The 12332-nt window shown below is 28.1% G+C and overlaps 1 protein-coding gene across 2 annotated transcripts in view; it reads left to right on the plus strand.

The window, feature by feature from the left end:
- The window catches only part of LOC142325258 (hexosaminidase D-like), a 670113-nt gene that overhangs the window by 295526 nt on the left and 362255 nt on the right, over window positions 1-12332 (plus strand). The window lies entirely within an intron of this gene.

A 12332-nucleotide genomic window follows, 5' to 3' on the forward strand; every position in this document is an offset into this window, starting at 1 on the left:
TATACTGTTTGAAGCAATCATCAAACTATCTTAAATAGCATTGTAAGACTATTGTTTTATTTCCATTTTCTATTTCTTAAGGTTTTAAACGATTATATAAATGAGGTCATAAGATTTATTTACTCTTCAGAGACACACACAGTCATTCTCTTTCTCACTCTGCCTGAAGAGAGAATAAATACGAATTACATCTTTTTTGATTTATATACAGCATCGTTCGCTCTGTTAAAATTACAACGTATTTGTTTTATCCTACGATAAATTCTTTTAGACAGTGCGTTGAATTGTATTTATTCTTATATATATATATATATATATATATATATATATATATATATATATATATTGTTTCGGATCGTACGCGACAGATCTATAGATATTTACATTTAAATTCTGGTCGGCATTCTGTTAATATTCAGTTTTGCGACCAGAGGGACTTGAACGTGCCAGGCCGCACCGGATAACATTTCCAGATCATGTTTTTATTTATGGAATAGAATGAAAAGTTTTTTTTTTACTGAGTAGCTTAACCCAATACCTGTACTCGATTACTCATACCATTTACGTAAAATGTGGTTGACATTTATATTGTGTGCATTTCACATTGTATTGAATAGAAATAATTTTATGATCTTTTTATGGAAAACTGTAAATAAGATGCGAATATAACGTACATGATAATTTATTGTAAAAACAAACAATACATTTTATTAAAATTTGTATTTATCTAACGTATGTTTTATTAAGTTTTATGTGAACTATGTAATTATTAGTCGATGATCTTGATAAAATTATTTAAACTTGATTCCAATGTCAGGGGATTTCTTTTTATGTCGGTACAAAAATTAAAGGCTTTAATCTGTATGTTTTATTTTAGGAAAATGTAGTAATATAAGATAAAGCTACTTCGTTACACTGCTCAAGTCAAGGTTGTGTTGGCGCTATGAATTGCCGCTTTTTACGAGACTACATTCATATAAGGAGTGGTAATGTGTTATGTATATTTGTCCCATTGTGTAGCTTCACAGATTCAACCAATTACAACCAAATTTTGGGAAGTAACATAGGCTATTTTAAATTGTCTTAACCAAAACGGGGAGGGCGGTATTAAGGGGAAAAATTTAAAACAATATCCTTTTTTCAAATTTTAATAATGATATTCCATAAAGTAATAAAAAAAGAAACATCTATTGCCTCTTGTGATTTGTTTTGGAAAGTTCATCATTCTCGAGATGAAAGCGAAAAATATGTTCAGCAAAATAAAGCGGGAATGCATCGCGGCTAGCCTATACATGCGTGTATATTATCATTCATTAACATTCATATTTCTATTTACGTAGTACAACGTTCAAAAAAAAAAAATAATAATAAAGATAATAATTAAAAAATAAAAAATCATCTTACTAATTATACACATCGATCTAGAATAATTATAAAAGACAAACAAAAAAATAATTAAACAAGTTTTCTTTGTTTTCTTACTGGCATTTTTTCAGGATGCAATAGTCTGGATGTGAAATTTAATATTGCATCTACATTTTATGTTGTAGTCGGGTGCCTGTATAGGCTATATGAGATGGTGAATTTAATGGCCTCCATTTTGTTAAGACTAATAGGCACCCAGATACAACATAAAAGTAATATTAAATTTCACATCGCTGATTAAATTTATTATTAAAAAAAGCCAGTAAGATAACAAAGAAAACTTGTTTAACCATTATTTTGTTCGTCTTCATAATTATTCTAGTTAGATATGTACAATTAATTAGTGGTCGGGTTTTTTGTTTTTTCAATAATTATTGTATTTCAAGTTTGTATGTAACTGATAATAATTACCGGTTGCAGATTCGAATGGATTATTTCATCGGTTTGATTAAAAATATAAATGTAAGTTCAAATTTCAATTTCTTGATAGGAAAGCAGTTTCCTTATGATTGAACGTTTTATATCTGGAAAAATTGATGCAGTAATGTTTATCGTGTTAAAAACACTTTATTTACTATGAAAATTGAATATTAGCAATGATTGATCGAAAATAATAAAATATAATTGGAACTTTATGTCTTTATGATTACGATTTTTTATCGTTAATTATATAGAAATGTTTTTATGATAAGTTTTAATTTAACACAACATATGATGGTTTTGTCACATGTTATTTTTTTTTAATTTTTCGTTCATGTAAACTAAATGATATGAATTTTTAATAAAGGAAAAGTTGATATATTATAAGTTGAAAATTTATTTAAACCCCGCTTAAAAATTTAATGTCATAAACCGTATAATAAATAATAATAATTGTTAATAAAAATGCATAGATGGAAACGTAAGATTAAACAGTGTACTTAACTGTACAGAATTATCACAATTTAAAAAAGTATTAAATTAAAAAATAATAATTACAAAACTACATGATTTCACAGGAAAGTTTTTAAGCGTACAGTTTTTCCCTTGTCAAAATTTTATCCGACCGTTTATTATAGTTTCGGGTTGAATTGTTTATCTTTTTTTTTCTGTTTTGCTTCCGGAATCACCGTAAGGTTTTACTTCAGAGGATGAATGAGTATGATATGTATAAATGTAAATGAAGTGTAGTCTTGTGCAGGTCTCGAAACGTAAGATTAAACAGTGTAATTAACTGTACAGAATTATCACAATTTAAAAAAGTATTAAATTAAAAAATAATAATTACAAAACTACATGATTTCACAGGAAAGTTTTTAAGCGTACAGTTTTTCCCTTGTCAAAATTTTATCCGACCGTTTATTATAGTTTCGGGTTGAATTGTTTATCTTTTTTTTTCTGTTTTGCTTCCGGAATCACCGTAAGGTTTTACTTCAGAGGATGAATGAGTATGATATGTATAAATGTAAATGAAGTGTAGTCTTGTGCAGGTCTCAGGTCGACCATTACTGAGATCTGTGGTTGATTGAAACCCAACCACCAAAGAACACGAGTATCCACGATGTAGTATTTAAATCTATATAAAAGTAACTATGAATTGTTTATGCAAAAAGAAAGATCTTAACACTCTTGTAAACCGACTGATGAAATTTTGTCAGACGTCAGTGGTAAAAAATCATTTGATAAACCGACAGAATGGAAAAATAACTGCATTAAGGGGTTAAATGAATGTTGAAAGTGAGACATGGTTTTGCTAAGTCAGGCTGATCTGTACTTTTGAAACGATGACAACGTATCGTTGCTCATTCTCTTATTCGGCAAAAGCCGTCTGACTTAGCGATTGTAAACACAGAAAGGCCGCAAAAAAACTGTTATGAAATTATTCGGGTTTGCTATTTGTAAAAATAATGATGGGATATTGTTGTTATGATAACCACCATTTATAAAAAAGCACTTGATTCGAGTTAATTTACCTTACATTAGAATTTAATGATCATTTTTTACTATTACGGTTATTGTGTTTATTACATACAATATTATCAGTTAAAAGTTTAGCAGTCAGCATGAGGTTGAAAAAAATTATAATAATTTACATCTTAAAAATAGAAATTTAAATATACCCTACTTGAAAAATGGCAACCCTGCGTTATTCTTATGATAATAACAATGCATGTATAAAAACATTGTATTTTGTAAAATTATTTAAGGAATATCTTTTTCGTTACAGTATCTACAGAATACATTATTTCAACCAATTTACTTTTTTCTTTTACATCTCATTCAACATTTACCGGTGTTTTTCTTTCCTTTTTTTCTGCCCAGATATACTTCTTCCGTTTTTTTTGTTCCTCCTTGAAACCTGTAATGTTTTTCAATTTATTTATTAGTGTTGAACGTTATTTGATGTCTTCTTTCAAGTCTCTTTCATTTTCTCTGATCCAGTTTTATTGGTTTTTAAATTTCTAAGGCGTTCATTCTGTGTTTGACAGTAGTAGGCGATTCTTGTCTTTTCCAATTGGTGATATTTTCTCTATGTTCATGTACAATCCATTATTGTGTTCCTCTTCGTCTTAATCAGTTTACTGCTTAAAGGTTTCTTCTTAAATCTAATGCATTCATCTGTATTTATGTAGTCTGGAGCTTCCGGACCGTTCATTGATATTGAATATTTACTGTAGGGGTCTTAATTATCGATAGACAGGTTCCATTTTATTAATTTTTGACTTGTTGGGTTTTTCAGAATCTTTACAAGGCATATTTATATTTAATCACTTTTTTATGGCACATATAAAAAAACTGTGAATTCGTCTTGTAATAACCTGTTTATTGTCTTGCATCTCGCATCGATGATACGTTCAAAGTCTCTTTAAACTAATAATAGAAACAAGAATCCTGATTAATTAACAAAGCACGTCTTATGATCAAAGTTGAATTAATTAGAGATATTAAACATTGAACTGTTATGTTTTGATGTTATCCTTGTGAGTGTTTAAATATCGTTGTTAGATGTAGTTATTACAGTGTAATAATTGAAAGATACTTCAGAATTGTAATTATTAATTATTGAAAGGTACTTTCATTGTAATTATTTTAGAAGCACGAAATGTTTTATTGGATAGTGCCAATTTTTCATTCTCACGTTTTATTTATGCTAATAATTGAATAATTTATTGCGGTTTTTCTCTTTCGTTAACTGGAGTTTTATTGACTGTGATGCGTGACACTTGAAGGAAGTGCCAGTAAATAGTGTAGACTTCAGTGACTTTTATTTTAATATTTAACAAATGTTAGTCTGTAAAAAAATTATTGTGTTCTATCAATAAAAATTCTCTTTATCATTTTTCGAGTTGAAATTTATTGACATTTCTCTTATTTACACTATATAGTTCAAGGTTATTAGAAAATATGTCTGTAAATAATTAATAAGTGCTGTTTTACTATTTCTTATATCGGTTATGAAAAGGAAAAAAATAATCTTAAATTATTTCAATGCTTTTTTTACATTTTTAGTTAAAAAATGTATTCCATCAATTAGAAATACTCTTGTTTTCCATTAATTGTTCTAATTTTTGGAAATAATTATCTAAAAATTTGGAAGTAATTGTTCTAATAAAGTTGAAACATTTATTCATTATCATAACTTCAGAGGCTATAACATTTATCGATAATTATGAGAAATTGGCTATCTGTATGTAAAAAAAAAAACATGAATGGCTTTATAAAAAAAATTACGATTGATTAGTTAAACGATATTTTCTGACAATCCCAACAGTTTCAGACTGATTCTTTTTTAATAACTTATCAAAATGTGCCTGTTCTCTTTAACAATTTAATTTTATAAACGTCTAAAGATGTATTCACGAATAGGCCTACGTTTTATTCAAATTTAGCCTTATTTGTTAGATACCTGAAAACTATTTTCATAAGTGATAAGACAATAAATTTCCGTTACCCGATTGATTAAAGAAGAGTGTAATTAAATTAATTTAACATTGTGAAACTTTGATAATTCGAAGCCGAAGAGACTTGATTTTTAACTTAATTACATAAATTTTAACTTAGAATAATTTCGAATTATAAATTTTAATTCGTACATCTGAAAACATCAAAATCTGTTTTAATTTTACACAAATTCTATTTTTAGTTCTGTTCTAGTTTTTTACACGGACTTCTTCAAGGAGAAATTCTGATTTTGTTTGTTACATTAACTTATTTATAATTGGAAAGGATGTATTGAAATATTTAAACCATATTTTAAAAACCGTGTTGAAAAAAGTGTTAAAAATTTGTTTTAAAGAGCTTTTATTTAAATTGCATTAAAGTGTAGAAAGAATTTTTTGAGCCATCAGAATAATCTTGATTTATTTGACTGAAAATCAAAGCGTGGAACGCTCATCGGTATAAACGGCCTTTAACATCTTTCTCTCTTTGTTACGAAACATGGTTTATGTTTTAATTTTTATTTGTGTAAGAGCAACACTTTTGATGGATTTAAATCAATTATATTTTACGTTTTAGTGCATTTTAAATAAAAGATTTCTTTAAATTTTTAATTTTTTTTCTGCCTTAATGGTTTCACAAAATATATGATTATATTTTAATACGAATACTTGAGCATAAACATAAATTATATATTTATTAAACGTAAAATCCTATGATATCACTGCTCCATAATACTATGCTTCTGGTTTTCTCTTATGTACTCCATTTTAAAATTTATTTTATTTTATTAATAGATCTCAATAACGACTAATTATCGTATTCTTTTGGGAATGGAGCTATATTTATATTTTGAGGTCGATTTTATAACGAGAATTAGATTGAAGAACTTGTTACAAGATTTGATCGGAAAGGTTAAACAGTTGAGTTGAAATGTTTAAAAATCAATGATATCTAAGAAAAAATTAATACGTAACTCCATTCTCAACATGCTAGCAGCAGGTTACTTGTCGACGTCCTTTTTATATTGAATAAATTCTCGTTTTAAATTTCTTTTGATATTTTTTTTAGATTGTTTTGAATTTTTTAAAAAGCTTTATTATAAAATTTCATTCGGTTTGTGGTTGTAAAATTTTATATTTTTAAATTAGTATTATTCGCCGTTCTTCATGCTCTAAAACAGCATATATATATATTTATCTTCAATCGGGGGTCACTCGATGAAAACCCTGACCGCTTTCTCAAATTACACAGCCACAGTATCTTTCATCTTCGTACGCTTCCCCTTCCTTGGATCTTTCCCTGAATTTTTTAGAGTAGGGTATTTTGTCTTTCGTATTGTGTTACCAGATGTAAAAGATTCCTGATATTTTCAAAATTTTCATTCGCTTCCTCATTCTTCACATAATTTAAACGTTTGAGATCTAATCTGTTCAAGATATTCTTATATTTCGCCTATATACTCGCATTTCAAGAATTGTTAAGTTCATGGTCCATGCCTCCCCATTCCATAACAAAGAACAGGGAAGACGTAGCATCTTAACCCAACAACCTTTCAAGTTCAAAAATGCCGCATAGTACTCTTAGCCTGATGAAATTTATTCGCAATTTCTGAATTCTTGCTTTAACTTCAGTAATGTAGTTGTTGGTGGAATCCATAATTCATAACTGTACCCTAATATGTCAATTTTTTTAATTTTAAAATAATATTTCTATTCGTAATAGAGTTTCGTTTTTCCTTGGGTCTCTTTCAGATTAATGGTCGTTTTAGATAAAACCATTTGCTAAATTTATTATTATATTTCACTATCGAGCAGTTACTTAAGGAATACTTTAGAAACTAGGTATAAAAATGTTAAATGACCGCTAATTTGATTAAAGTTGTCGTTCTTGATTTTTTTTACGTCAAAGCTGTTGTTTTTCAGTGCTCTTTAAAATTTTGTACTACAACCATACCCTTTACATTTAAAAACTTTCAGTTACTTCTTCTTATGGGGACACCCTAAGTGATTAAAGTTGATGATTTTTTTTTAACCTCCGAGACATCCGCTAAGTATTACTTCAAAGGATGAGTAGAATGATAATTTTTATAGCGTGTGAAAATGCCATGCCTGACCGGGATTCGAGGCCTCCGTGGCGCGAGTAGTAGCGTCTCGGCCTTTTATCCGGAGATCCCGGGTTCGAATGCCAGTCAGGCATGGAATTAACACACGGTATAAATCATTCATCTCATCCTTGCAAGCAATACCTAACGATAATCCCGGAGGTAAAAAAAAAGGTTTCTTGACCGGGATTCAAACCCAGGACCTCCGGATGAAAGGCCGACACGCTACCACTCATATCACAAAGTCCGGGTGGTGCTATATTGGACAAATAGGTGTTTTCGATGTTACGAGTATTTACTAAATTTAATTTTTCTGTGTTTACGGTTGAAAAGTTATATATCGTACGTGTTCTTGTACAAATGTATATAATTTTTTTTCTAGTTAATATTACGTATTATTTAATTACTATATCTGATGTTCTAAGTTATATATTATATGAACCCATGTATTATATAAATCTTTTCTTCCTCAAAACAGCTTTTACTTTCTATTACCAAATTAACTAAATCTTAATTTACAACCGACGTAATCGTTTCATTTCTTTACATGATGCCGCCACAAATTTTTCCTGTTCCCTTAAAACCACTTTAATTATTTATAACCCATCTAATTTTTAACATGCTTTTATATGCAATACTACATTTCTAGAGGTTTATTGCTGTTCCTCTTGGTTTTGTTACGATACCATGAAACTATTCTCCATCAAATATCTTTAATAACATTTCTCTAATTCCTAGATCCATGTTTCTTATCATCAGCTATTTTCATTTTTGCACAAAACTTCTTTTCACTTTTTGGTTCTACAGTATACTCTTTTGACAATTAATCTTACTTTATCCATCCTTTGTAATTTTATTTAATAAATAATAAAATTTTACAACTTCTGAAACATTACGATCTCCTATCTTTTTATTAAATTCCTTATTAATCTCCTTTCTTTCATATTTCAATATCATGGTTTTAGTTATATTTATTTTCAAACTAAATTTCTATCTTAACAATAAATTTATTCTATTCACAATATTAATTCTCTTTTCTTGTCAAAAGAAACACATCATTGAATCGTAACATTTTATGTAATACTTTTGATATATTCTGTATATAATTAATAGTTCATGTTAATTTTATTACTACTATACTTATTACTAGTTTATATTTAAACGTAATAAATTTAAAGTAGACCTACAGATTAGCTTTTATAATACTCTTTATCAGTTAAAGAAGTAAGTAATTTAGGTAGTTATAACGTGGGGGTATTTTTGGGGTATCCGGTTACGGTGTCGGTGTCGATGTAGCAGTACTTATGACTCCTATAAGGTGGAGTTTTGGAAGTTAATGTTAGACTGCAAATTAAGGGTTATCTGCAAGCTGTTACCCGTGGGTGCAATTACAGGCAGTAAATACCGACTCGGTAATACTACTACTATATTCTATCTTCTTAACCCCTTATAGTAGTTAAAATTATCGTTACATGATAATTGTTACAAGCATTTACCTCAAAGGTCTACTGATTAATTAAATTTCTATATCGATTTGCAAGATACCTTTCGATTTCGTTCATATATTTCTATCAGTAGTTTTAATACAAAATATATATATATATATATATATATATATATATATATATATAAACGTTGACGGCCGCTGGATTGTTAAGCGGTCATTATACAATTATGTATCTATTAAAATAAATAATAAAATCAACGAAATAATAAACAGCATTAATTTACAAATAAACAGTACTTACAAAACACTAAAAAATTATTTAGCCAGGATTTATAACAAGAATAAAAGAAAAAGATAATGTTATCTTTCTTGGAAATACTTAAAATAAGTCGGAAATTTAGTTCAAAATATCTAAACCATTTAAACTTCCAATCCACGACTTAGTGCACGCCTCTTTTTTGGGTAGTTCGGGCAGATAAAACTTATCCCGAGAATGACAAAGAAAGCATGAAAAACCAATCAGAGATACCCCCGTCCCTGAACGAAGTTTTAAACAACAAAATATTTTAGTTTAATGTTCTTAGGATTAAACACTTTCTCAAAAACATTTTTAACACATTTAAGCTTTAAACAGGCTGTTGAACATCGATTCCCTGTTATAGTTCAACAATGAATTTTTGGCTTCACAAGTAATTAAATGAGATTCTCAATTATCCGATTCTGTTTTGTTACATATGAAAATATTTTAAAACCGTCGTTTTTAATAGACTAACTTTTGTGACCAATTTCCAAGAAATATAATCAATTTTTCTGATCTGTACTTATTACGAGTCAAATGCTTCCGTATTCTAGTTTATTCTACGTATCTTAAATTCTTATTTCAGTCTTTCTTCTCCTATTTCAGTCGACTCAAAATTGCCGATGCAAGAAAATTTTGAAACCTATAACTGCATCATAAAAATTGTATGCATGTAACCGATCTTTTTTTTGAGGTTTCTAGAATGAGACTATAGAAAGTTTGAAAACGATAACTAACATTTATGGAAATAATGTTGCGTTACATTTAGAGTTTAATGTACCTTTTATAAAAGAAACTACTAAACTAGACTTCAGCAGATTTCACAGACGTCTTAACGAAACATCGAAATCCTTTATAAAGTTAACTTTTCATCATCAGTTCGTAGCAGATTAGTAGTAACTAAGTTGAGACCTGTAGATAACGTTTCCTTACAATTAATTGAAAAAAAATAATCAGGATTGTACGTTAAAAAAAGCACATTTATTATTTTCCCTTTAGCTAAATTAACTTCCTCCAATCTTCACTAATAAGTTTTGCGTCAAAATTCTATATCTCAGAGAAGTGAATCGCTAGATTACTACACCTTGTTTGTAGATTACTACACCAAGTTTATATATGAGGTTAAATTACGAGTATTAACCTCTTACTGTGCGTATAGTACTATTTTTAATTGTAGATTTAAATTTTAAAAGACGAAGTAGATACAAACTGTCTCTCAAAGAACATAAAATATTTTATTATTTATTTATAAAAATAAAAAATTATTTATTTATAAAAAGTTTTTTTAATCGTAAAATTGTAAGGTATTTTTTCTTTTTGATTTTTTTTTAGTTCCGATTTCAAGCTATTTTTACAAAGAAGAATATTGATTGTTAAATCTATTTAAATTATTTTTATTTAATCTACTAAAAAAAAAATATTTTGAAATATGTTTTCCATGATTTTTATTTGACACCCTATTTATGTTTATAAGTGTGCAATCTTTGCTAAAAAGAATAGTTAGTTATTCGTAAAAAGTAAGAATACCAAACCTGACAACAGAATTGTTTTCGTATAACTTTCAACAGAATATTTCGTTGCCATTTTTAATAAATTACCAACCATTAAGAAATTTTCTCACCAACCATTGGCCCAGGGAGTGGAAAAAATGGGGTTTCGAAGACAAATAAAATCATACCTCCCTTAATAGGCACAATATCAAATCGGTTTAAAGCGGTCGTTAGTCCTCTAAACATTACCTAAAACCTTTTCTGAAACAATTTTTGATATAACCAGTCCTTATGGCAAGTTATGAACAAAATATTGCTGGAATTGTAAGATGGGGCTTGTCGTATGCTAAGCGTGTGAAACTTTTTCTCACATGCAACCACTGTCGTATTGAGTAAATTTGAAGTTTTTCTTAACTTTAAGGTGGAAATCTTTTTATCCGCTACTTAGCACCGGTAAAATCTACCTCCGCCTTCCGGCATGCCGAAACGGGTTTATTTTTATCTTATAATTAGTTTGAAAATATTTATATTATAAATATATATATATATATATTATATTATTATAATATATATAATTTATATTGTCTACACATCAAAATAGATTTATTTATTTAATGATTACAAAAACTTTTGGATTTCTGAGATTTAAAAAATGACGTTTAATTTCATTTTTTTTTCTTTCTTTAAAAATCGTCATGTACTCATTGACATCCGTGGGATTGAGATAAATCAATTGATATTTAATTCTTGAAAATCGTCGTTCTGCAGTTATTTGTGACTTTTTTTATGTGACTTGTGTGTCTGATTCTGAATCAAACAAACATTCTATCCAAATACATTATGCTCTTTCTGGAGCATTTGCGTATAAAAACTATTTGAGATATTAATGTATACTTTTAATAAATAAAGAAAAAAGGGCAGTTAAATAGTGAAAAAAGGCCAGATCCTACCTTGGAATCGAACCCAAATAATTTGGATCGTTTTGTAGATTTATAAACTGAGAAATCGAGGCTACTTTCGTATATCAAGTCGCTTTTAATTTTCAATTTATGTTGTCTCTGTCATGTTGTTAAAGATTTTGATATAAATTTTCCTAAGCGAAGAAACTATGAAAAAAAAAAATAAGTTGTTAAAAATGTTATAAGCTTTTGCTGTCATAATAAATATTTGTTTTGAGAGTGACCTAATTGAAAAATGACAAAAAAATCATTTATAACTGTGGAAGGCATAAAGCCACTAGGGAAAATTTTGAGATGATGTATAGCCCCTATCCCAATGTTAAATCCTAGCTGAGATAGTATTATCTGGCACATTTTTCTTAAAACCTCTTCTATTTTTTTAGAATTTAATCGAAACGAATGTATCGTAAATTTATTATTTAGTGGTGCGTATACCCTAATTAAGTAATCGGTATGGCAATGGATTACATATTGAATAATTATTATTTTTAATTATAGTTTAGCTAATTGAAAAATCATCTCAATTTAGGTATATTGATTTCAAAGTTATTAATTTATATTATTTTCGGTAAAAGATATTATAATTAATTTTTAATTGTTTGTAATTTAAAACTTGAATAATTTATACCATCAATTCAGTTTTAGTTATTGCTTCATGCATGTCAAGTTGTTTTTCGTTAGATTTAACATG

The sequence above is a fragment of the Lycorma delicatula genome, chromosome 5 (genome assembly GCF_047948215.1).
Source record: "Lycorma delicatula isolate Av1 chromosome 5, ASM4794821v1, whole genome shotgun sequence".
Taxonomy (NCBI): Eukaryota; Metazoa; Arthropoda; class Insecta; order Hemiptera; family Fulgoridae; genus Lycorma; species Lycorma delicatula.